Genomic DNA, 23,344 nt, shown 5'->3' with positions numbered 1-23,344 from the left:
TAGGATATTACATATTTACTATATGAAAATATAATTCATCGAATGACTAAGAAAATCAAATCCTAATTGGATGGGACAAATTTTTTTATTGACTGGGATTTCTTAGGTCTCCATTCCAAGTGGAATCACTCAAAAAGACATATGTTAACCCATGCTAAAAAATAGTAGAAAATTACTAGTCTAAAATTCAGAAATTTGAGAACTAGTGAACTAGTAACTCCATCAAATGATAAACTCAATAAAGTGAAAATGCAATGGGGTCAATTTTGTTATGAAATAAAATGTTTTTTTTGATCTAATACAAGTGGAATCATCTTGATTGAAGCTCTTTAGCATGATCTAAAAAATATCATAAATTTACTGCTAGTTGCCACAAAGGAGTTCCAGAAATCTAGATTTGGGAATAAGAAGACTAATCCAAGTAGCTCAATGATTAATATAACCTCCTAAGTATTTTCCAAGGATGAAGTGATGCTTGTGATCCTGTAAAGTAACTTACATCAACCATTTAACCCAATCCTACAACAAGAAATCATTAATACTAAATGCAGAGATAAAAAGAAATAAAAACAAGATATGCACGTGAATAAGAAGTGAAAAGATGGAAATAAAATGATAAAAAAGGGCTCTTAGGCTCCTGGGATGGCCAAGTCCAAGGAAAATCGGAGACATATTGAGGAGAACAATATTTAGAAGCTGAACATGACAACAATCTTCATTATTTTCATAAATACAATTGCATCCTTGCAAGAAAATACAATGGACCTACATACATACGAGTTCTCTCCACAAGAACACTAATGAAAATCTCCCCCTAGAGGAAAATTTGACTTGGTACTTAAACAAAATTATTAGGAATCATTCCCCATGAAAGGAGAAAGCTTTCCCCACTAAAATCCCTTGATTAGTTGATTTGGTTCCCAATACTAGGAATCTGCATTAAATGGTAGGGAACACATTCCTAGATTTTCTTAATCATTGGAGTTCCACAATCTGTGCCATAATTCCGTAATATCTTGTTTATTTATTATTTAATATAGATCCTCCTATATTAGGGATAAATTCCCTAAATTATCTCCTCCTCCAAATCTTCATAATCTGTCTAATATTCTCATAATATTCCACAAAAATAAATAATATTAGCCACAAATATGAAATTATTCATAAACCTTCCTAATGAATATATTAAAGTTAAAAATACATTATCTAATGTAAAAAGAGAGGTTTAATGTGTTGAAGGTTGGTTATAGGCCTTAATCTATATTTAATTAAGAGGCATGGGCCTTAATTTATCTATAATTTAGAGGCTCATCAACAATATCAACAACAAGAAGATAAATCAATGGCACATAACAAAAGATATATCTGGGGAAAGTGACTACTCAAAATTGCACTATTTGCAGTGGATATATCATAAATATGAGTGAAGATACAAAGCTTGTTATGACTAGAACAATTCCGCACAAGTATGCTCAACTCTCTCAGCTCACAAGCTAGCTCTTCGCCAACACTTAGCCAATTATATCGCTCTCCAAGCCCCTAATCTCTTGTGTAATTCCTAGGATGAACAGGTCATATTTAAATGGAATTCATCCTTCCAAAGCTGTGCAATCCAAACATAGGATCAATCCCTGATGCATGTTTGATATTTACACTCCAGTAAATAATACAAATGAAAGTACACTATCCTTGCACTCTAGTCTCAACTGGGTCTTTCTTAGAATCAAAATACACGAGTTTCTAATTAGGGAATCTTCAGTTAACTAGAGTGACATTTGTGGATGCACTACTGTGCCAACTGACTATTAACTCTCCATTAGTTCCTCAAAGAGTTCGGAACTAATTTAATTGACCATAACTCAGTAAATTGAGTGATCTAATTTCCAACTCAATTTAAACTCATACTATACCCCTAAAACTTAGGGAGAACATTTACATGACTACATAAATACTTCCAACTTGAAATTCCTAAGCTAATTAGGTTAATTAAACTTAATTATTTACAAGTTTCTATGAGAATAGAATTTGATTTTAATTCTTAGTTTAATTGAAGGACAAATTAAACTAGAATTTCTTATTTCCGTTTTCAACATGAATGGATTGATGGTGATGAAAATAAATATGAAGATATAAAACATGTTTTAACAATCTCACAAGAAACACCTTTTAATCAAAATTATGAATGAAATTAGATAATTCATCTTATAAATAATTATTATTTTTCTCGTCTTGAAAAGCTTGTTTATCATGTGAATATGTGAGAAAATGATTTTGACCAAAATTGTAAAATAGAGGATTTTTCGTGATATCATTCCATGATATCATTAAATTTTATAGACAGCTTTGGTAGCACTCATGTGGAAATTAGTCCAGGTAAAACACTAATTAATAGCATTAACGTAAAATAACCTAAAAAATATCAATTAAGAAAGTTGTCACAAAAACATTCCTTTTATTTCTCGTGGGAATATAAATATATGAAAGGAATTAATCCAAATAGAAGAGAACGTTAAACCTATTAGACAAACTCAAAGAAGGATGAATAATAATTTAAGGGAAATTGTAAAATAAGAATTGCAAAAATTGCTAAATCTGAACTTTATTTCTCTGATTTATGATAGTCAGTGGGTTTCACCATTGGCTATTCTACCAAATAGGAATGGTAAGTGGCAAGTCTGTGTGTATACTATAGATAGTTAAATAATGCTACTTGGAAATATCATTTTCATCTTACTTTTATTGATCAAGTCTAAGACACAGTAGTGGGTAGAAGGTATTTTTCTTTTCTTGATTATTTTAGTGGTTACAAAAGAATTCAAATAACACTAGAAGATCAAGATAAAACTATACTTACATGTACAAGTGGAATGTATGCTTATAGATTACTACCTCTTGGACTATGCATTGCACCGCTACATTCGAAAGAGTAGTGCTAGGTACTTTCCTTTACTTGATCAATGATTGTGTTGAGGCATATATGGATGATTTCATGGTGTATGGAAATTATTTTGAAGAAGTTATTGAAAAACTTGAAATTTTCCTTATTTAATTCCATGAAACTAACCTTTCTTTAATCCATGAAAATGTTTTTAGGATGTTTAATGAAGGTATCTCTTTAGGAAATTACATGTCAGGTAATAGAAATAAAATTGTTCCAACAAATATTGAGGTCACTCTCAAAGTTTAGGTACCTATGTCTAAAAGAGATGTAATAATTTTCTTTGGATATGCAGGTTATTATACAAGATTCATACAAAACTTTACAAAAATAGCTTTCCCGCTTTTCAAGCTGCTTACTTAAGATTGTGAATTTTATTGGGATTCTCTATGTCAATTAGCTTTTTATTCTTTATAACAAAAACATTCTAAATCACTTGACTTAAGAGGGCCAAACTGGTCCCTCCATTCGATATCTCTATATGTGTTTGAGATATAACTCTAGGGGCTATACATGGACAAAATGATCAACAAACTCCTTATGCAATCTATTATATAAGTAAAAAAATTAACTCCTACAAGTTTAAATTATAGAGTTACTAGAAAAGAGTTTTTAGCAGTATCCCATGCCATCAATGAATTCAGGCATTATATCGTTGGGTATAAAACTTTTCTTCATAATGATCATTCTTCAATTAGGTATTTAATAAACGAACTACAACTAATGGAAAAATTACTAGATGGATTTTATTATTATAAGAATTTAACATCACTATATTGCATAGACATGAAAAACACACATTTGCTAAATTTCTTTCAAGGATCCAAAATGATAATACCAATATTCTTGTAGAGGATAATTTTCCTCATAAGCATATTTTTGCACTTTCTACTAAATATCCTCAGTTTCTAGATATTGCTAAATAATTGGCAACAAGAAAATTCCCACCATGATTAACAACTAAAGAAAAACAAAGGGTTATTAAACTTACTACACCTTTATCTTAGATAGAAGGATAACTATTTCGAAATGGACCTGATTTTATCATGATTTGGTGTTCGAGAGAAGATGAAATATAAGACATACTTAAAGTATCCCATGACGAGTCATGTAGAGGAAATTTCATTCAAAAAATAGTTGCATACGAAGTTATTCTTTATGGATAATATTGGCATACTATTTTCAAGAATTCCAAACAATATGTTAAAGGTTGAGAATTGTGAAATAATGGGGAGAATGATTGAAGTAGATAAAATTCCTTTGCAACCACAAGTACCTTTAGAGAAGGTATATTCTTGTCTGTATTGATTATGTAAGTAAAAGAGTAAAAGTGAAAACTTTAATTTTTTCTATTGAAAATGTTGTTGTAACATTTATTTTTGAGGTTATATTCACTCGTTTTGGTGTTTGAAGAGAAATTATTATAGATAAGGGTGCATAGTTTGCATCCAAACTTGTTCAAAATATTATGAAGTAGTGCAAAGGAAAGCTTTTAAAGTTTACTCCATATCATCCTTAAGCCAATGGGTAAGTGGAGTTAACAAATAAAGTTCTTGAAGCTATTTTGACCAAGATAGTTCATCTACATTGTAAATATTGGGGAAATAGGCTTCCTAAGAAATATAGGCATATTGAACCACATGGAAAAATGCTAATAGACATACATAATTTAAACTTGTTTATGGAAAGCAAGTATCTCTTTGCATAAAATTCAAAGTGGATACATTTATAAAAACAAGAAGATTGAAGCTATATCTCTCTTAATCACAAAAGAAAATATTAACGCATTTAAATAAATTGGATGAAATTAGACAAGATATCTCTAAAGAACTAATATCATCCAATAAAAAGGAACAATGTGGAATGGAAACTTCATCAAGATGAAGAAGATTGAACTAGGTGATTGGATTATCTTATTTGATTAAAATTTTAAATATTTTCAAGGAAAGATTCAAACACACTGGTTATGCATCAATAAGAATGAATCAGTTAAAATAAAAAATACTGATGAAGAATATGTTACTTTTCTTGTTAATGGGCACATATTTAAACTATATCATAAACCCCTCATGAGAGAAGAGTTTATTCAAAATATGCAACAAATTTCATAATTGGAGTTAGTCAAAAAGCAAGATCATTCACCCTCACCACCAAACTTATTTTAATTTTCCTTGTATTTAAAAAAGAATAAAAATAAAAATAAAACTATAGTTATAAAAACTAGGATAATAGCATAACTACATAGAGAATCCTATTTGAAAACCAAATTTTTGGCTGGTAAGGATTCTATCCTTTACATTTCATGAAAATTTGAAATTTTGGAATCTACAATTCTAACATGTATAGTTTATTTCTTTATTGAACATCAAATAAATCAGTAGTATCAACATCAAAACAATATCTTTCATATATTTTCACCATCTTTCTATTTAGGGAGAGTGTTTTATCACAAATTTTATCAACCTACCGATTTTTTGTAGCCAAAGATATTTTCAGTAGCCATTCATTGTTTTCAAGAGTCAAGATGCAATATCAAAAATTTAACCCCATCAGCAGAAGTAGCTTGAAAGTACTTGGTCCAAGGAACATTCAAATCCCTAAAAGGTAACATAACTAAACGTTTTCTTTGTTTTTATTAAAGTAAAACTATATAAATTAGTGTAATGGGCATATTTCTATAACCTAAGCTCAAAAGAGGCCAAATATAGAAAGCATCCTTGTCCATGAATGATGGAAAATCATTCCATAATCATTTTATTTTTCATATATGATTCCCAGTTACCAAGTCATTAAAACTAATCCTAGGATACCAATTATTATATCATTATCAATTTCATCGATGCTTCATGTAATAATTCTTCGGCTTACAATTCTATTCATTATCCACCACATTTCTTATACTCATACACTATTGTCACCGACATTGTTATCTTATTGTTTTCATTCCACCACCCTTAGCAGTAACTGAAAGTAGTTTTTCAAAATCCAAAATTCCCAAGAGAAAAATATTGGCATTGTCATCATATTTGAACACAATGGTGGAAAATTTCTTGAATCCTATCCTAAATGCAACAGATGACTCCAGAAAATTAGTGACTTAGGTTCTTTGATAAGTTCTAGGGCATGATGTGGAAGTGACCAAATATTTTGCAAGGGTGTTTTATGCAGTTGACGCTAAAATTGGTGACATCTGATTGAAGATTGCAAAGTGAGAATTGGTTCAAATGCTAGAAGTTGAAGGATCATTCATGGAAGATATTTCTTAAAAATCTAAAAGTAGACACTCCAATTCCAATGAAAGGTATCCATATGATTTCATTTTAGAAGAAATGGAGCAACCTTCTCTACATTCTCTGTAGATTTTAACCCCGTATAGAAATTTCCTGCATACGAATTCTAAAAGACAAAAAATAAGCAATGCAAGAGCATAACACATAAAACACATATACACAAAGATTTTCCCCTGGATCCCAAAACCGGGACCACCAGCTTGATTTTTCATTATGTTCTTTTCAATGTTACAATAAATATTTATACATGCCAAAGCATCCAATACCATGGATTGAAAACCATTGCATCCAAAACTATGGACTGAAAACCATCCCATCCAAAACCATGTGCGAAAACCATGCACAAAACCATAGGTAGGTCCGCCCAACCTAATATAGGGTCAAAAAAAAAAAAACCTGGGATGCTACCCTGCACCCCATAGAGGGGGGGCTGCCCGGCCCCCTCAAACCCCCTAGACAGGGGGGGATTCTGCCCCCCTATGACCCCCCCACTGCCCAATCAGTACAACGAAGCGAGGGCTCCACTCCCCCTCTAACGAATATAACACAACCCAACATTCTCCCACTAGTTGTTTTCTTTCCATAAGGGGCCAGAGGAGAGCTTAGTCATTTATCCAGCCCTACAACACCCATTGTTTCTCTACCCCAAGAAAACTTATCAGACCTCACAGATTTTGTCAATGCATCTGCAATATTCTTCAAAGTGTCCACCTTTAATATAAACACCTTTTTGTCTTCTATCATATCCCTCACAAATTGATACTAAACATCGATGTGCTTTGTCTTTGAATGGAAAGCAGGTTTCTTTACCAAGAAAATTGCACTTTGGATGTCACAGTCTATCCTTATAGCTCCCTGTACTAACCCCATACTTGAACAGAATCTCTGCAACCAAATTGCTTCCTTACTTGCATGAGTGGCTGCCATGTATTCTGCCTCTGCAGTTGATAGTGCCACTACAGATTGTTTCTTACTCATCCAACTAACTGCACCTCCAAATAGGTTAAACACATACCCACTTGTAGATCTTTTTTGATCCAAATATCTAGCCTAGTCTGCATCAGAAAATCCATGAATATCCAACATTGTCTAATCCCGGTCTTCCTTGGTAGCACAAACCATAATCACTAGTGCCGCGCAAATACCTGAAAACCCGCTTCACTGTTGTCCAGTGCTCCTTCCCTAGTTTTGACATAAACCTACTCAATACTCCCACTGCATGTGCAATGTCTAGTCTAGTACAGAGAATTGCATACATTAGACTACTGACTGCACTTACATATGGAACACGCGACATGTACTCTTCCTCTTCTTGTGTCTTGGGACACCGTTCAACAAATAAACTTACACCTACAAGAATACGAACCTTCACCGATTTACTATCCTGCATATTAAACCTCTGCAATATTGTCTCAACATACATCCTCTGGTTTAACCAGATCTTCCTCTTTGCCCAATCTCTTTTAATTTCCATGCCCAAAATATAGTTTTCAGCACTAATATCTTTCATGTCTTATTTGGATTACAATTGGGTCTTCAAATCCTGGATAATTTCTTTGTCATTTCCAACCAACAACATATCATCCACATACAGGACCAGATAGATAACACGGTCACCAATTAATTTAAAATACACGCAATGATCTACTTTGCTTTTGGTGAAGCCAAGTCCCTGTATAAATGTATCAAAATTTTGATACCACATCCTTGGTGACTGTTTTAACCCATACAAAGACTTCTTTAACTTGCATACCAGTTCTTTCTACCCTTCACCGCAAAGCCTTCAGGTTGCTTCATGTAGATCTCCTCTTCCAGATCCCTATGAAGAAATGTTGTCTTCACATACATCTATTCTACCTCAAAATCAAAAGCAGCAACAATAGATAAAAGTAATCTAATAGAAGCTACCTTGGCAACAGGAGAAAAAATATCACCAAAATCAATTCCCGACACCTGCGAATAACCTTTTGCTACCAACCGAGCTTTGTATTTCTCCACCTTTCCTTCTGCATTTCTCTTCTTCTTGAACACCCATTTGCTGCCAATGGGTTTCCTTCCAGCCGGCAACTCCACCAGATCCCATACCTCATTTTTGTGCAAAGATGCCATTTCATCAACCATGGCCTCCTTCCAGTGTTTTCCATCCTCTGAATCTATTCCTTCCTTCATAGTTCTGGGATCATCATTAGTAATAGATAAAGAAAAATTTGAATAGAAAGTAGATGGACTGTACCTTTCTGGCTACTTTCTTTCTTGAACTGATCTTCTTTCACCCGGAGTTTGTGGCTCTTCATCTTCTAATTCCTCTTCTGCTGTAGAGTCTGATTCTTCCTCCTTTAGCTTAAACTCTATCTTCTTAGGTTCCTATGATGGGACTTCATGCTTAACAACATCTTTCACCTCTCTGAATACCACATCTCGGCTATACAAAACCTTTCTTGTTGCTTTGTTACAAAGCTTATAACCCTTTAAACCATCCTTATACCCAATAAATATGCACTTTTCAGATTTATTATCCAACTTGGTTCTTTTCACCCTTGGAACATGTACATATGCATCACATCCAAATACCCTCAGATGTGAAAGAGAGGGCTTCTTACCAGTGCATACCTCTTGTGGAGTCTTATCCTCCAATGTTGATGAAGGTGATCTGTTGACCAGGTAACAAGTTGTCTCCACCGCTTTTGCCCATAATTCCTATCCTAACCAATACCACTGAGCATGATTCCTTTCCTTTCCATCAACGTCTTGTTCATTCTTTATGCAACTCCATTTTTCTCAAGTGTGTGTGGAGTAGTATTTTGCTGTGCTATACCACACTTCTTATAGAATTCTTCAAATTTCTTGCTGCAAAGCTCTCCACTATTATCTAACCTCAACACCTTTATCTTCTTATTTGTCTTGTTTGCCACGAGAGCCTTAAATTCTTTAAACCTGTCAAAGACTTCAGATTCCTTCTTAAGGAAATATATCCATGTATTCCTTGAGAAGTCATATATAAATGATACATAGTAGATAGACTTACCCAGTGATGGAAGCTTCACACGTGAAAACACATCACTATGCACAAGCTCTAATATTTGTCTCGCCCTCTTACCACCAGAGAGGAAACTCACCCGATTATGCTTCCCATATACACAATTTTCATAGAAATCAAAATCCAGAGAGATATTACTCATACCTTTACCATGAGGTATTCAAAGTCCCTTCTCTCCAATATGTCCAAGGCTTTGATGCCACAACATGGTCTTCTCTCCAAAGACCACTAGATTTTTTGCTCCACTTTCGGGAACCACAGAACTGTTGCACCCATCAACAACAGTGCTACCTTTCAGCTTGTATACAACTCCAATCCAAACTCCCCACATCAATACCAGTGCTTCGCAAACCATCTTGCAGGTATCCTTCTCAAACACTGTTTTTACACCTGTATCATCCAACTTGCTTATGGAAATCAGATTTCTGGCCAATGTAGGAATATGCGAAACACCCTGAAGTGTTCTAACCCTTCCACTTTGCAACTTCAACTTTACTTTTATGTGACTAATGATTCTAGCCTTCCTATCATCCCCTAAGAAGACATCACCACCATTCTATTTCTCATACTCACAGAATCACTCTCTATGGGGAGTGAAGTGAAAGGATGCACTTGAGTCAATCCACCATGCCTCATGATCCACATGTGTACTTGAAGAAGCCAAGTACACATCCCCACCTTCATCTGAGGTGGTTTTTGCCTCTACATGAGGAGAATCATTAGATACCTTTCCTTTGTCAGGAACTTTAGATTTATAGTCCCTTTTGTAGTGCCCTTCCTTTCCACATTTCTAGCAAACCACCATTATAAGTTTTCCTAGAGATTTAGATCTGCCATTTGATGACTTATTTTTGTTTCTATTCTGGGATTGTCCTCATACAGACAAGGCATCACCATTCCGGCTCTCCATATTTTTTTGTCTCATCTCCTACATCAACAAGGATGAGACTATTTCATCAAACTACAAGGCAGTTGAATTGCTACCTATTGCAATAACGAGGCTATCCTATGAATCTGGTATAGAACACAATAAATTGCCAGTTCTAATTTTGTGAGGAATAAGGAGACCACTAAGAGAAATAGGGGGTGTTCTGCCAGAAAGGTGGAGGGTAAGAGGAATTTGGCCAATTATTATTTAATTGGCTAGGCCATGGTGGCATATAAAATGCTTGAGGTGGCCATGTAGATAAAGGTGGCTCGTTCTGCCACGCTGCTCCTGAATACTGCTAATATTTAAATTGCGAAGAAGGAAAGAATAAAGATGGTTTTGTAGGCATACCTATCATATGTGTTTGCCATTGACGGCACTAGTTCATCAAATATATTAGTTCCACTTCCTCTTATGCTTTTCAGCACAATTGTGCAGGAATTGATTTTTCAAGTGTTTTTGCTATGAAAGAACTGGGTATTAAAAACGGAAGGTAAGAACCTTCGTATGAGTAAGTAAAGTGCTTACTCCTTCACCTGCTTTTCAGCAAAATTGCATAGGAATTAAAGTAGAAGTAAATGTTTGATTTTCTGAGTGAATGACTAAGAAGAAAAGAGTAGAAAAAGATTTAATTCCTCTGCCCAAATCTGAAAATTCTAATGGATCGGTGCCCCTTGGACGATCAACCTTTATCGATGAAATCATAAGGAAAGCCGAGTCTCAGTCATCAGTAGGACCCCAAATCGTTTCTACAAGAAATCCTACTGTAACCCTTCAGGCCGCAGGATCACCATTTGCAACTGACGCTGAGATTCACAGCAAAACTAAAGGGTCTAAACAGAGATTTCAGAACACTAAAAATTTGTAGTTTAGCCCTTTACAAGAAGGGAATTCTTGCAACCTCCGTGAAGGAGAAGGAGAAATAGGTAGTGTTGAAAATATTAATTCATCAGAACCCAAATCTCATGAAGTAGTAGTTGAACATACAACACCCAGTATTCAAGACCAAGGTAGTGCTGTTAAAATTATTTTAAAAGTCCCTTTCGACTCCCCCAGAAACAGAGCTCCAACTATGAAAATCCCTAAAGAATATTGGCATATTTTTTACCAAATAGCCAATAATCCTCAATAGCCTAGAACCTCTACATTGAAATACCCTATTGTTGATACAGTTGTCAATGCCCCCATGAAAGCTATACCATTACACAATTTTCCTACCTTCCATGGGTTAACTTCAGAAGATCCTGATGCATTCCTTTTCGAATTCGATGTTTTATGTAGGGGGTACGATTACACTACCGACCCCTAGAAATTGAAGTTGTTCCCCTCTACTCTGAAGGGAGTAGCTCTGTGTTAGTTTATGGGGCTTGGTGGAGATACTATGAATGACTTGGAAAAAATGAAAACAACTTTTCTAAAGAAATACCAAGATTATTGCCGGACTAGAGAACTAAAGGGTGAAATCTTTCAAATGGTAGATAAGACTAATGAGACTCTTGAAGAATATGTAGAATATTTTCAATATAATCTGCAAAGATTTCCTTATCCAAATTTACGTCCTAAAGTTCTTAAAACTGCGATGATCAATGGTATGAAAGACCAATGGGTCGAAAAATTAAATTTAATGGGAAAGGGTGATATTTATCAAGAGGATTATGACAATATTATACAATTGTGTATTAGGTGCTCTAGAGGCAGTACAAGGCTAAAACCAACCAGGCATGATGCGATCACCAGAGACAACAAAGCCTCAGGAGGAAGCATTACACGAGTTGAAGTCGGCAATCTACTGGAAGATTTCAAGACTGATATCCTGGGGACCCTAACCACACACTTGGATATCCTACAAGCCAAACAAAAGTAGGTCGAAGCAGAATAAAATTTGGCTATTTTTTGTCCATGATGTAGAAAGAAACACAATCATAGAGAATGTTCACTAGATATGATTCAAACATGCGCCATTTGCACTAAGGATCACACTACGGGAAGCTTCCCATCGCTTCTTGGATTAAAGGCAGTCTTCAAGGAAGAAAAATAGGAAGTGGAACCAGTATATCTAATGAACCAATGCCGTCAATGGAAAACATGTCTGATAGGTATGCCTACAGAACCATCTTCGTTCTTTCCTTCTTCACAATTTAATTCTCAGCAGTATTCAGGAGCAGCATGGCAGAACTAGCCACCTTTCTCTACATGGCCACCTCAAGAATTTTCTATGCCACCATGCCCTAGCCAATCAAATAATAATTGGCCAAATTCCTCTTACCCTCCACCTTTCTGGTAGAACACCCCCTATTCCTCTTAGTGGTCTCCTTCTACCTCGCAAAATCAGAACTGGCAACCAAATTGGCAATGACACCAAAATGTTGGTTGCAAATAAGGTGTCTTTTAGAACTCTTAAATGCCTCACATTAATAATCAACCTGGGTAAGTCTTTTTGTTTCAATGGCGTACACAATATGTTCAAGTGATATAAATTGTTGAATCTACAGAGAGTAATTATTTAAAATAACTTATTAATTTCAATACAAGAGTAAACAGATCAAACCATAAACTACCAACTTATAACTTCAAGGAAATTAACTTATTCAAACATAAAAACTCAGTCTTAATCGAAATCACAATCCAATCTTAATTGAAGGTTCTAACTGCAATTACATCAACCGTGTGCACCGTAACAATAATAGAGCTCTTTCAGCTAAATATAGGCTTATGCATAAAAGTAATACATCTGATATATTCAATAAAACTCTAGCATTCAATTAACAAGAAATGATTCTTAATCAACTCAATCCACGATATTAAATAAATGAGGTAATCAACAGGAGTAAGGACCAATGCAATGAACATACAAACTCAACACTAGTGAAAGCAAATCAATCATAAAACTATAAAATAGAGTAATTAAATTACAGAAAGGTAAACTATAAAATAGGGAACAACAGTGAAATCCACTAGTGACTCGGCCCAAGTTGCCAGTCATTACTGCTTGATTACTTCAAAATCTCGTAAATGAACAATAATGCGAATTATATATTATTCATCAAATCCAAATGTCATTACAGCATAATGTCTTCGAGAATAACGCTCTATATACTAAAATTACAACTGGAGTAAACGGCTAAAAAGTTCTCTTTTATTCTATGTGTCTTTCCCTTCTTATAGCCAAAGAGAAAAAGAGATAAAAGTGATTCCTTAGGATCAGTTGATCCTGAGGAATTCGCAACTAAATGCTATTATCATATAGTTTTTCTATCTTGCGCTGATCCTCCTTATCTGCTTCTCATTTTGACCACACAAGATGCGTGTTATTTCCTCTGTTTAGCTTTTGTTGTTCAATCTTTTGAACAACAGATGTTCCCTTCGCCAATTTCTGTATAATAAACAACGAAAGTTAGTTTTGTCAGTCAAATCGCATCAAAAGCAGTTGCATTCATTTTCTATCGAAATCTTACCAAAACCTTATTACGTCATGCCACAAAATGTATAAAAAGGAGGAAAAAGATAGTCTAATCAAGTGTAAATTTATACCTATTGCACGTCCCAACATACTCATCAATGAAAATCACATAATACCTTTGCCTCGTTGTGGATGCCATTGTGAATGGTCCACACAAATCAGTATGAACTCTCTCTAAGATAGCCTCTGCTCGACTGTCTCGATCATAAAAGGAAGAATTGGTGTACTTTCCCAAGGTACAAGCTTTGCATGTGTCAACTTGCTCAATTTTACCTTTGGGAAGTTCTGTAGATATCTACTACATTATATTCAAAGCCCCATGATGAAAATGGCCCAACCACATGTGCCACAACTCGCCAATGTCTTTCCTTTGCACCAATTCTACTTTCATACTCAATGATGCACAATCATCTACATCTAGTTTATAGAGATTCTTCACCCGAATCCCTATCCTTTTGGTTTGACCCATGGCTATGTGTCTTAGGAATGCCTTTCCTTTACTGAATACAACATCATAGCCTTTGTCCTCCAACATCATGACCGATACCAAGTTCTTCTTTAGTCCAGGCACATACATCACATCTGTCAAGGTGAGAGGAGCTCCATGCTCCCTCTAAAAAGCAACCATGCCCACTCCTGAAACACTATACCTTCTGTTGTCACCCATCTCTATGCGCATCTCAAAGTCTTTCTCCTCCAAGGCACTGAATAAATTTTTATCAGCGGTCATGTGGAATGAGGCTCCACCATCAAGATACCATACACGACCCATCATCGATGACACCATTCATGTGATGAGGGTAAAATCCATTTCGAACTAAGAGGCTAATGCATCACCTTCCAATCCTTTTGAGGATCCCTTCTTGGACATCTTCGATGGGCAATTAGTCGCATAGTGTCGCATCTTGTGACAATTAAAGCATCCTGCTTTTAGACATGTCACCCTTCTTCCCTCCATGAGAATAATTCGATTTGAAATGGGAAGCCTTCCCCTCCCCTTTCCTTTCCTTACTTGCGAAGGTCAGATTTTCTTCATCATCATTCTTGGATGAAGAAGCATCTCATGTGCTCCTCCTAATCTCCTCCTGCATAAGATTTGACCATAGTCATTCCCAATTCGGCGATTTCTCCCTTCCATTCACAGAATCCTGGTAGTTATTCCAACTCTTTGGAAGGCTAAGGAGAGCAAGACTCACCATATCATCATTGACAATAGTTATTCCCACACTGCCAAGCTCATCTCTATAGGTGGTGAGCTTGTTTAGATATGTGGAAATAGTATCACCCTTCTCCATCTTGATTCTTCGAAGCTTATCCTTGAGCACCAATTTCCTATGGTTGCTACTGTTCGAGTAGAGGTCCTTCAATGTCTTCCACATTGGAAATGGAGTATCCTTCCCATGGAGACTCGAGACAATATGGTGTCGAACTCCCTCAAGGATGATCTGTCTCACCTTCTCCACACACTTCTTCCACTCAGCCAACTCTTGTGCATTAGTTGAAGTTGGCCTTGGGATTTCTTGATCAATGAATTCCTTCAAGCCATTGTCTTCTAATACAGCCTCCATTCTATCTTTCCATGCTATGTAATTTGAGCTACCTTCCAAGGCATACTCGAGTCTCAAGCCATAAAACGCCATTTTCCAACCTTGAAGTATGATATGAATTCGATTTTCACTTGCAACCCCAAATTTCAAATTTGGAATTCTCTTCTTAGTATACTATTCACAACTCCAATACCATGTAGAAAATCTGTGATAGGTTAACACGATAATGCAATAAAAATCAAAGCGGAATACTATAACCTACTTTTACTATCAATTTATGGAAGCTTAAAGATCGAGATGAACAATATAACCAAAAGAAGAAGAACCAATGGCACAACACACATGAAAATACTTTGGGGAAAGTCTCAGATAAAAACTCCACACTATTGTATTATCATACATGGTGGAAATACACAGGAATTATATAAATCCTTAGCTCTCACAGCTAGGCAGCTCTCAGTACAATCCTCACAGATGCTCATAGGAAATCTTGGCTTCTCTCTAGCCTTCCTCTCTGCCCTCCAAGCTCCTATTTCCTTGCGTTTTTCCTTGTGGATGATTAGCCTATTACCAAGTGGAAAAATAAGCTTTCAAAAGTGTGCAATCCTCAATGATGAATCCTTGACTACATGCATGAGTTTTCTCCATGAGAAAACACATGCAATTGATAGTACATTGTCCTTCAACATTAATCTCAACTAGATCTTTCTCAGAACATACATTCATGAGTTTTTGATGAGGCAATCTTCAGTTAACTGGAGTACCACTACTTGAGTGCATTAATGCATCAACTGACTGTTAACTCATTATTAGTTCCTCAAACAGCTTGGAACTAATTTAATTCCACTTAACTCGGTAAACTGAGTTAACTAATTACAACTCAAATATAACTCAATGTTATCTCCTTAATCTAAGGGATAACTCTTGCATGACTTCATAAACACTTCTAACTTGAATTTCTCCAAGTAATTAATTTAAAATAAATTAATTAATTATTTCCAAGTAGCTGTTAAGACTAAATTTGATTTTAATTCACAATTTAATTCAACGACAAATTAAATTGGAATATTCTTGTTGCCATACTTCAACATTGAGTTCAACTCTTTGCCAAATAGATATGGGTACAAGATGTCTAACCACAATTGCTTGGAGCTCCTTACCTTAAATGGTAAGAAAATTTACAAAGATTCCAATAGGAATGACTCCTCCCCCACCCTACCTAGAAGTTCCATCCTTGAGATGTGGACAACAAGAAAACTGAAATCGTATCTTAGAATTGTAAAACCCCTAGCCAAGTTCCAAGCCGAACATAGTTAAAAAATTATATATAAAAGCATTTAGTTGCAGCCTATCATTTAACCGACTAGGTGTCCATGTTGCTAGCATGGACCTCACTTTGATCATCGTGTTCACTTTGCTTTCTAAATAACCGCATCACCTCAAGGCATAATATCACCATCGCTGATGATACTGGCAATATGCATGCAATAATAAAGGTTTATTAATGCCTAGACTAGGTTGTGGCTCCATAAGTGTCGGTCCTTACAAATATTAACCAGCAAGCCATATTCCTTTATCCATTTTGATTAGTTCAGACCACCGTCTTATTTTCCAATCCGTCATCTTCAAAAAATTTGACTACCTTGGATGCCTTGGAATCATTGAATCTGTCACGCTGCCATGTTTATGTAGATCTCCTTGGAAACATTTGTAATTCACAAAAATATATATGCAAAGAGTTTTCATTCCATAGTGATATAATACTTCAGATGTGTTATGAACCATAGAGAAGCATCATAGAGCAACATAGATTTCCAGAGTTGTTTGTCATAGTGTCATAAAAATTTCGTGTATGACAGTAACATAAAAGAATCAAATGCTACCATATTTTATGTTTCTTCTAATCATGGGTTCATCTCCTCTTCTCCTTATGATATACTTATCATTCACGTTGATTTAGGGTTTGCTAATGGTTCCATTCAATCCTTCTCATCTCTCTTCTAATCTAAGGAGGAGGGTGGTTGGTGATAAGAACACACCCCCTAGTAGCCATCCGACAATTAAAATAAACCTAATTTTAGTGCTAGCTGGTGGTACTCCACAAATTAGCTATTGGACTGATTGTTGGGTTAAATTAAGTTCTTAAATGTTTTGTATCCCACATCTTACAACATCATATAAAAGTTTATACTTTGTCTAAGCATAGGAACCCTGTGCATTTGTTGGCATTCCACCTATAGCTATAGGTCTTAGTATATTCTTGCTGCCATCTATTACACCAACCACATTGGAAAATTCAAATACGCATCTACATAGGTAAATGAGTAGATTCATAAATGGTTGCAACGTTGGGCTTGAATCCTTAACAAATTGTTTGGGATATATCTGCATCTATTTTAATTGTTGGTTTTGTGATTGGGCATAGTTATAGATATTTGTGTGCAAAAAATAGAGTTTTATGTGATTGGGATTATTAGAGTGCTGTGCAGTAAAAAAAGTTTTTAAGTATGGGGGATTTACGCAGTGCATTATATTAGATATCATTTTTGGGATTCAACTGCGTTAAGTAAGTCATTCAAACGTATGACCATTTCCATGAGAGGTAGTCGTAACTGACTAATTTCTCATGATTTTTGAATAGTTCACTTAGCACTCATTGCATCGGGTGATGCTCACAGGGGTGAAGAAGTGGGATTGAAACTAGTGAAATGTGGAAAACGAATCACATAGCATCAATCATCACTTCTAGGGCTTGCACCCGGTAACCAGGACTTCCCAGGAGGTCACCCATCCCAGAACTCCTCTGGCTCAAGCGCGCTTAACTGTGGAGTTTTTCCCCACAATCAAGCCCACTTAGCTTGCTACCCCATTTGCAAAACCTTAGCAAGTATTGTGCCTCATGAACCATTCAAGTAGAGATCCCTTGACTCTTTTTGAATTTAAGTATGGGGGATTTCCGCAGTGCATTATATTAGATATCATTTTTGGGATTCAACTGCGTTAAGTAAGTCATTCAAACGTATGACCATTTCCATGAGAGGTAGTCGTAACTGACTAATTTCTCATGATTTTTGAATAGTTCACTTAGCACTCATTGCATCGGGTGATGCTCACAAGGGTGAAGAAGTGGGATTGAAACTAGTGAAATGTGGAAAACGAATCACATAGCATCAATCATCACTTCCGGGGCTTGCACCCGGTAACCAGGACTTCCCAGGAGGTCACCCATCCCAGAACTCCTCTGGCTCAAGCGCGCTTAACTGTGGAGTTTTTCCCCACAATCAAGCCCACTTAGCTTGCTACCCCATTTGCAAAACCTTAGCAAGTATTGTGCCTCATGAACCATTCAAGTAGAGATCCCTTGACTCTTTTTGAATTTAAGTATGGGGGATTTACGCAGTGCATTATATTAGATATCATTTTTGGGATTCAACTGCGTTAAGTAAGTCATTCAAACGTATGACCATTTCCATGAGAGGTAGTCGTAACTGACTAATTTCTCATGATTTTTGAATAGTTCACTTAGCACTAGTCGTAACTGACTAATTTCTCATGATTTTTGAATAGTTCACTTAGCACTCATTGCATCGGGTGATTCTCACAGGGGTGAAGAAGTGGGATTGAAACTAGTGAAATGTGGAAAACGAATCACATAGCATCAATCATCACTTCTGGGGCTTGCACCCGGTAACCAGGACTTCCCAGGAGGTCACCCATCCCAGAACTCCTCTGGCTCAAGCGTGCTTAACTGTGGAGTTTTTCCCCACAATCAAGCCCACTTAGCTTGCTACCCCATTTGCTATGTGATGATTGATGCTATGTGATTCGTTTTCCACATTTCACTAGTTTCAATCCCACTTCTTCACCCCTGTGAGCATCACCCGATGCAATGAGTGCTAAGTGAACTATTCAAAAATCATGAGAAATTAGTCAGTTACGACTACCTCTCATGGAAATGGTCATACGTTTGAATGACTTACTTAACGCAGTTGAATCCCAAAAATGATATCTAAAAAAAAGTTTTGTTTGGTTGGTAGTATTAGGGTATTGGGCTGAACCTTTACCATAAACACATTTTGGGAATTTAGTTGGTAGCAGTCTGGCCACCACATGCAAAGTAAATGAAGCAGTGAGCAATTTTGAAGACAAAGAAGATTAGATTGTTTATTTCCAATGAGGATTATATAGTATAATTCCCTTGTTTACATATTAGTGTTTGTATATCTGACCAATTGATTTGATTTTTTCTTGAATAATTAATGGAAACTTGATATGTAGCTTTGATATATTGATTCTACCTCTTTTCAATCTTCATATGCCTTTCCATCAAATCCTACGTGAACCTAGAGACTCGACTAATGGTGAAGCAAATATAAAGTTGAATATGATTCAAATAAATGAGACTGCCAACAAATTGACTTTCAAAGAATCACAATCCTTAGTCGTCTTAGCTTCTGATTGAAATGGAGTAGAATGAGGCTTACAGATAATCCATTTCAAATATCTTTAGGATATCCAAATCATACTTTAGCTTAGAAATGAAGATACTATCACCCAATTGCATAACTTTAATGCCAAGAAATAAATGCTACAGATCTAAGTTAGTCATTTCAAATGTATCTTTTAATTGTGACTTTAGACTTAAATTGAATCACCATTATTTCTAGTGATAATCAAATCATCCACATGAATCACAATTAACAGAACTACATCGTTCACATGTAACCATAAATATTGTGATCTATGTTAGGACGCCTCAAACCAAGTTGTAGAAAAAAATGAGTAATCTTCTGATTTCATATCCTAGGTGCTTGTAATCATTGAGAGGATGCATGCCATGGGGAAAATATGCAATATAATTCCTAAGATAGTTCACCATTTGCTTGAAATATTGTAGGTCAAGGTTGATCTTTCGTCGTGGCCAAATAAAAATGGTTGAAAACTTCAATGGATCAGTGCTTAGTCCATTGTGGTTCACAAAAAAAATCCAAGATAGTCAAGTTTCTTCTACCCAAATGCACACTTCGTCATGTTCACAAATAACTTGTCACGTGCTGCAAACACTTGGTTTATTCATCCTAGGTCTGGTTGAAAAGTAACATGTATAAGTACACAATTAGAGTTGAGTAAAGATGTGGTTATAGAACTTTGTTCATCATCTCATGAATGTTGCAAGGCCATAATTGGTAACACTTAATGACATTAGTGGCCATGCAAGCAGTCCTTGTCACATCTTGAAGGATGTCTTCCACATATCCTTAGGTAAAATTACTAATCAATTATAGATCTTAAGCTACATTTCACACTTTCTGTGCCTCTTTAGACAACGTGTGTGTGATAGGGAGTCAGTGAGTAAGAATGCACCAAAAAATTTGATTAGATTACATATCTCAGCCTTTCTAAGCCACATTTCACACTTTTTGTGCCTCTTTAGACAACATGTGTGTGATAGGGAGTTGTTGACGATGCTAGACCCACCAACATGTTAAGGGGATCTCCCTGGTAAGAAGTCCCAATTAGACCTCAGACCATTTGGTGTAGGAGTCCCAACAGTGGGTTGTAAGGTAATGCCTTGACCACGATGTCGCACAGAGGAAAGTAAGATAACTCTATCAGTAGCAAGGGTGTGACTGATGCATTGAGTCAAGGAAAGTTTATGAGAGGTTCGAACACTTTGAAGGGAGAGGAAGCTGAAGGTGAGTTCCAGGTTGAAAGGGATCAGTCCCAACTCGGCTAGGAACACACAACACAAAGGACATCCACAGCTTCCAGTGGAGCAATCCACTCGGATGCGGAAGTCACAACATACAAGGTAAGATAACATGAACTACACTCAAGGATCAGTCTAAGACGAGTATGACGGTTGTTATAGAAAAGTTCATGTGAAAGGTATGTCTGATGTCCAACAGAGCAGTAAACATGAATGATTGGACTCTGGATTGTTGTTGATAACTTGCCGGGATAGATGATATACAATCGAACATCGTTGGAGTAGCAGCAGGAGGCTCTGCCGCTGCTTCGTCGGATGACACAGTCCTGGATGTCGACGGTTGTTCAGACATATCTAGTCTATCCAAAAGATTTTCTAGCGATTCTACAAGAACTTGCGATGAAAAGAGACTAACTTCGAAGACCAACGAGGGAATGGTGATGATTATTCCGTTTAAAATAAATTTTAGACGCTTTGACACAACTTGTTTTTTCAATTTTTAAGAGTCGAGAAAAAACAAAAGATGACTCTAGTCTCCTTCGATTTTTAATGAGCCTGAAGTGACAAGTGCTCAGATGGACCTTTTCCGTTAAAGAGTCTGAAAAGGAACGAAAGGGACTGCTCTGGAAATCTAGGTAGAGGGATTACCAAACCAATCGCAAAACTACAGAATACTTTTTACGGTACGGCAGTCAATCTTCCCGAATGCTGTGTTCAGTGCATTGCGATCGATAGGGCGGCAGACACGGCTTCCTAAGGATAAAGGATTTAAGCCTATAGGCGTCTCCCAAAATATACTCGACGGTACATGGGAGCACAAGTCCATACTAGCACTTATCCTCTCAAAATGGAGGAATCACCCAACCATCAGTGAGGACAACAGTTACCAGGCTTTACGATGCTGGAATACGTCTCTAACCTAGACCTCTAAATGTTGTGCGTTAAGTTCCAAAGCGTTGTTAGATTCATTGAATTTATTTTAAGTTGATCTTGTTTATGAAGTTTGCCTTTCGGGTTCACCACGAGATGTAGATGTAATTCCTAAAATGCAATCTAAAAATGATAACCAAACTTTTATCTCTTTTGTGCAATGAAAATCCTAGCCACTAGAGGAAAAGAAAGACACAATCTTTTCACAAAGAGCAAAGAGCACACTGTAAATGCACTTTCCTAAATCAAGCCAAACAGACTGTCTATATGCAAATGCACATGCATGTATTTGTTTTCGACTTTCTTAGTATTGATGCTAAAAAGAAAGTTGATGTACAAATCTGAATTTGCTTTCAAGCGACAAACACAAACAAGCTTCTTTTCGAAATCAAAAGATAGAGACGATTACGACACTTTACGATTTTGAAATGAATACTCGTTTTGACACTAGAAAATCACAAATTCAGACCAAAGGCAATAGTAACAGTATAATCGACCATCAGCAGCAATCAAACTTTCTCCTATGATCGAAATCGACACTTGCGACAGATCTAAATCAAAGGACGACAGTACGACTATTCTACTTTTGCAATGGAAAACTGTAAACGACTCAACAAACACACAAAAACATCTACAGTTCTTTTATACAAAGGAGGCGGAATAACAACAAGGAAAAGGGGTTTTAAACAGACAATACTGATCACAGGCAACAAAATTCAGAGACAGAACTGGAAAGAATGAAGCACAAGAACCACAACTGCACAGGGCTAGTCTGATCAGCGCACCTGTAACACAGAGAAACTGCAATGCAGTGCAGGCTGCCCTTTCGGGAAGTGCGTTGAGAAGCAGGATCTCTTAACAGTACCTGCGCTGGGCCAGAAACGAGAATTTGTCCAGGTTCTGGGTCACAGTTTGCAGTTCAGTCTTTGGTTTTTGGCCGAGTAAAAGCAATCAGTAATGCACAATCAGGGGTAGATCTAAGGAGGGTCTAAGAGCTGTCACAAGGGAAATCAGATAGTTTGTGAATCAGCTGTTCAAATCATAAACAAATCCAGTGAATGGATTGAAGCAACAGATGTCTACTTTTCATTTGTTATCGCAAATGCAGCTCAAATGCTACTTATGAGTTTATGAAACAAACAACAAAGAGATACACAAACACACTAATTAGACATCCCCAGCGGAGTCGCCATTTTGTTACCAGGAAAAGTGTCTATTTAGAACTGCTCTATGCACCTAAGGTGTGACAGCTGCCTTAGAAACAAACAGAGAAAAACTACTTTCGTATTTCCTTTATGAACTATAGATAGAGAGGAATAGAAAGAACCAACCTGTGTCTTGCGCTAATCGTTTGATCCAATCCCTCTCTTCTTTGATAGCTTCCAACTACCTGCTCCCTTACTTGCCCAGCTTCACCAAGTACCTGTAAGATCACAGAAGAAGAACACTATACAAAGACATGGATCTATATTCATAAACAACTTAGGATCAGATTCAAGTTAAC

The sequence above is a fragment of the Pinus tabuliformis genome, chromosome 9 (assembly GCF_031772625.1).
Source record: "Pinus tabuliformis cultivar Carrire ecotype Pingquan chromosome 9, CPIR1, whole genome shotgun sequence".
Lineage (NCBI taxonomy): Eukaryota > Viridiplantae > Streptophyta > Pinopsida > Pinales > Pinaceae > Pinus > Pinus tabuliformis.
This window is presented reverse-complemented; position numbering follows the sequence as displayed.